General features: G+C 36.4%; 1 non-coding gene across 1 annotated transcript; it reads left to right on the plus strand.

The window, feature by feature from the left end:
- The first annotated feature begins 3,857 nt into the window (after positions 1-3,857).
- Positions 3,858-3,933, plus strand: TRNAP-GGG (transfer RNA proline (anticodon GGG)). Its single transcript has one exon. It is a non-coding gene; the product is annotated as a tRNA-Pro (tRNA).
- Positions 3,934-4,566: the final 633 nt, after the last annotated feature.

Below are 4,566 nucleotides of genomic sequence, written 5' to 3' on the forward strand. Positions count from 1 at the left end.
GGTGAGGATCCACTAGAAAGCTCCTATCGGGAGATGGTTTGCCAATCTAGGGCATTGCTCATTGCTTGGCAACCAAGTTATTTTTAGCACCTGACGCTGAGGCCATGGAGCCATCCTCAGCACCAGGGCTAACTCACTCCAAACAATAGAGCCATGCCATGATTGTGGGAGAGAGACAGAGAAGAGGAGGGGAGGGGTGGAAAAACACACAGGCCGCTTCTCCTGTGTGTCTTGACTAAGAATCAAACCCAGGACATCTGGCCGAGCTCTACCACTGAACCAACTGGCCAAGGTCATAAATACTTCAGTTTTTCTAATAGTAGAAAAAATAGGTTTATAAAGATTTGACTATTACAAAGAAATAGAACCAAAGAGTACTTATTAATAGAGGAGTAGTTTAGTAAAATATCGTATGGATAGTTTGTAAGATATGGCTCATGAGTAAAATGAAGTGTACTAGTTGCATTCAACCAATATAGATAAACCTCAAAATGATTTGTTGGATTTAGAGCAAGGTTCAGAGGATGAACTATTAAAAGAACATAAGAATACCATATAATTTATGTAGTTAGGTAATTGGTTAGATTTATTGCTCTTGGAGGAAAAATGAGGAGACTAGGACTAAGGAAAGTGATCAGATAACTCTGAATCATATTTTCTATTCCAGAATTTTTTTAGAACTGTATCTGACTATATATTAATAAATCAACTCTTAATATTAACATAAAGATAATAGATCAAACAGAAGGAGAGTGTCTAGATGAGGAGAAGGTAATGTATGTACAGATGCTTAGGAGAAATCCAAGGCTATAAAGTGAAAGCTGGAAGGAAAAAGAGTAGATACAGAAGTAACTGAGGGCAGAGGAGCAGCAAAATCAAATGCCTGTGAATGCAAGGAGTGAGTTTCAAGAAGGTGGTCAACAGTGGCATATGTTTTAAGGAACAAGATCTGTGAGAACTGAGGATCCAGGAGACCAAGGCTAAATGTCGGGAAAACAATAGCAAGTCAGGTTACTGGCATTTTAAATGACAGATAGGAAGATAGATAGTAGAGTCAGTAAAAGCATTCTGATTGTTTTAATAATAAGATTGTTTAATTGAATATATGGTGCTTCATATGCCACTCATTGGCTCTTGATTATATATACATGTATATTTGATCCTCACAACAACATTAGGAGGTTGGTACTACTACCACTGCTATTTTTAGATGTGAGGAAAGAAAGGTACAGCAAAATTAAGTGACTTTCTTCAGCTCACAGAGCTAGTTAGTGTAGTTCACATGAGAACTACAAAGTCAATGTTTTTATCACTGTCTTACACTGAAAGATGTCAAATGTCAGTTGAGATGAGGAAGGACTAAGTCCTTAACTGGAGTTGGAGGGATATAAATTTCAATTACAGATTGAAATGAATTTTTTCTTTGTTTATTTTGTTTGTTTTTGTGAGGGAAATTTATTCTTGGTCATGGTAGACAGAATAAATTTTTCAAAAGAAAGAAAATCAAGAAGAGCAGGTGAGTAAAATCTGGGTGGAAGATTAGAGATGGGATTAAGGGTATAAGTGGCCAGTTAGTTTTGTAGAAGAGGATGAATGAATATGGAGATAAGAAAAGGGAGTAGGAGGGTCATGCAATCATGAGCTGTAAGAGGAGAAACCAACCGTATTTGCAAGAGAACGCCTCCACCTTTTCTACACAATGGAGAGTGAATTTCTCTGCAGAGTTGAGGGTGGGGAGGATGTTGAGGAGATTAGTTTATGTTTTAAATTTTTAAAATATCTGTCGGCACCAACTAGAATTTATTGTCATTTATTAAAAATAAAAACCCTGGATTGAATAGCATGGATGTGTAACGGCATCAATCATCATGGTTTTGTTATTTTTGCTAATAATTCATTCAGATTACTGCAATGTTCATTTTATAAGAATGTGCAGCAAGAGCTCTGGCTGGCGGCACAGTATTTTGAGCCTCATCTCGGAATGCTGAGGTCAGGGGCTTAATCTCAAGGAAGCTGGTGTGAGCCCTAGTCAGGGCACATATGAGAAGCAATCAATAGGTGCACAACTAAGTAGAACAACAAATTGGTGCTTCTCTCTCCCTCCCTCCCTCCCTTCTTTTCTCTCTCTTCCTTTCTCTCTCTCAAAAATCAATGGAAAAAATAGTTTCAAAGGATATTCAGGGAGAAACAAAAAATACACTAAATTTTTAGGTTTTATGCACGTGATGTTTTCATCGTACATGGTATCTCTTTATTTAACACTTTACTCTCTGCATCCTTCCATATTATTATTTAAACTACAGATATCTTAGTTTCTTAATGTTCAGTAACATATGTTAACAAGATGTAATTAAAAGTTAACCTTACAGAATAAGGCAATTGTTTGTTTTGTTTTTTAAGTGAAAAGAGGGGAGATAGAGAGGCACACTCCCTCATACGCCCCAACCAGGATCCACTGGGCAACCCAGTCTGCAGCCGATGCTTGAATCAACAAAGCCATTGTCAGTGCCTGGGTCTGGCACTTGAATCAATCAAGGCACTGGCTACAGGAGGAAAAGAGGGAGAGAAGGGGAGGAGGAAGGAAAAGAGAGGCAGATGGTCGCTTTTTCTGTGAGCCCTGACTGGGGATCAAATGGGGACCCTCATATGCCTGGTTGATGCTCTATCTGCTGAGCACCCGGCCAGGGCCAGAAATTAGAGTTTTAGCTTTACAATTATGTGTTTGAATATAGTAAGGAAATAGATTTATATTTCAATTATATTTTGTGGAAATATTAATAAAGCAAATATTTTCAAACTTATTTTTTCTCAAAATTAATTTTAATATATTGAAAGATAAATAATAATTTCAATACTGCTATATTGAAAGACATGTCTTCAAAAATCTTAATAGATAATTATAAAGAAAAACTAGTGTAAGAAATTAAAAATATTGAGCATGATATTTCAAAGTAAAAACCGTTATCATTAATTGAGTTTTATTATAACTTCAAAAATAAATATTACAAAATAAAACATAGGATATCAGATTATAAATTACCTGTAGCACAGGCTTAACCTCGCCTAAATTATTTAATATGTATCACATACAAATTTTATTAAAAATGGCCAACAGCATAATATGTTGATGTAGGAATTAATGCATACTTTTTAAAGTGGAGTATTTATCAAATTGTGTGAGGAGAAAGCTTAAAAGTAAACAAAGTCTTAAGCATGTAACTGAAGAAATAATGTTAATTATGTAAGCATTTATACATTTTAGCCACTGCACAAAAAATTTGATCCTGAACTTTATGCTAATATAATATGCTTGCTTGTGCAAGTTTTGTCTGCCTCCATGGTTGAATATATATAAACATATATTATATAAATATTATATATATTATCTATATAAATATATATTATATGTAAATTATAATATATTAATATATATTTTATACAATTTATAACATCTAAATTATATAGAAATAATATATATATTGTGTGTGTATGTGTGTGTGTATATATATATATATATATATAATGTACACAAACATACACACATGCTACTTCCTGACTGCCTTCAGACTACTACTAGATTACCCTTAAGAAGTAGGTAAACCAAAATATCATCATTCTCCTAGACCTGCCTCTCCAGCCTTCTCCTGCTGATACTGAGTGTACCTGATGTTTTATTTATTGAGTTATTTATTTTCTAGCAATTGTTGCCATGTTAAATCATGATGCAAGATGCTGGAAATCCACACTGAGTAAAAATAAAAATATTCCTACTGAAACGCATATAGCTTACAATAAAATAAACAATAAAAAATAAAAGAATAAACCCTTTAGCTAGCAATTTGAAAATGCAGACATTGGCCCTGGCCGGTTGTCTCAGTGGTAGAGCGTCGGCCTGGGGTGCGGAAGTCCTGGGTTCGATCCCCAGCCAGGGCACGCAGGAGAGGCGCCCATCTGCTTCTCCACCCCTCCCCCTCTCCTTCCTCTCTGTCTCTCTCTTCCCTCTTGCAGCCAAGGCTCCATTGGAGCAAAAGATGGCCCGGGCACTGGGGATGGCTCCTTGGCCTCTGCCCCAAGCGACAGTGTGACGCCCTGGATGGGCAGAGCATCGCCCCCTGGTGGGCATGCTGGGTAGATCCCGGTCGGGCACATGCGGGAGTCTGTCTGACTGCCTCCCGGTTTCCAGCTTCAGAAAAATACAAAAAAAAAAAAAAAAAGAGAGAGAGAGAGAAAAAAAGAAAATGCAGACATTGAGGTAAGTGCCTTGCATACAATAATTTAAGCATCACTATAGAAGGTGTATGCAACTGTCAGTCATTTTACAGTAAGGGTAAATTAAGTTCAGTAAGTTGGTCCTTTCCACAGAACCAGGAAGTAGCTGAGAGGGAAAGTGGACTAAAGAAGAATGAATTCTCAATGTTCCCAACCATAACACAATTTTGACAAGTTTTATATGTCTTCTGGAGTGACCTCTTTTTTTTTATTCTCAGCACAAGCATTATCAGCCTCCATACTGTAATCTCAATAAATATCAGTAAGATGAGTGAAATATGTTTGTTTCTTTTATTG

Source organism: Saccopteryx bilineata, chromosome 1 (genome assembly GCF_036850765.1).
Source record: "Saccopteryx bilineata isolate mSacBil1 chromosome 1, mSacBil1_pri_phased_curated, whole genome shotgun sequence".
Taxonomy (NCBI): domain Eukaryota; kingdom Metazoa; phylum Chordata; class Mammalia; order Chiroptera; family Emballonuridae; genus Saccopteryx; species Saccopteryx bilineata.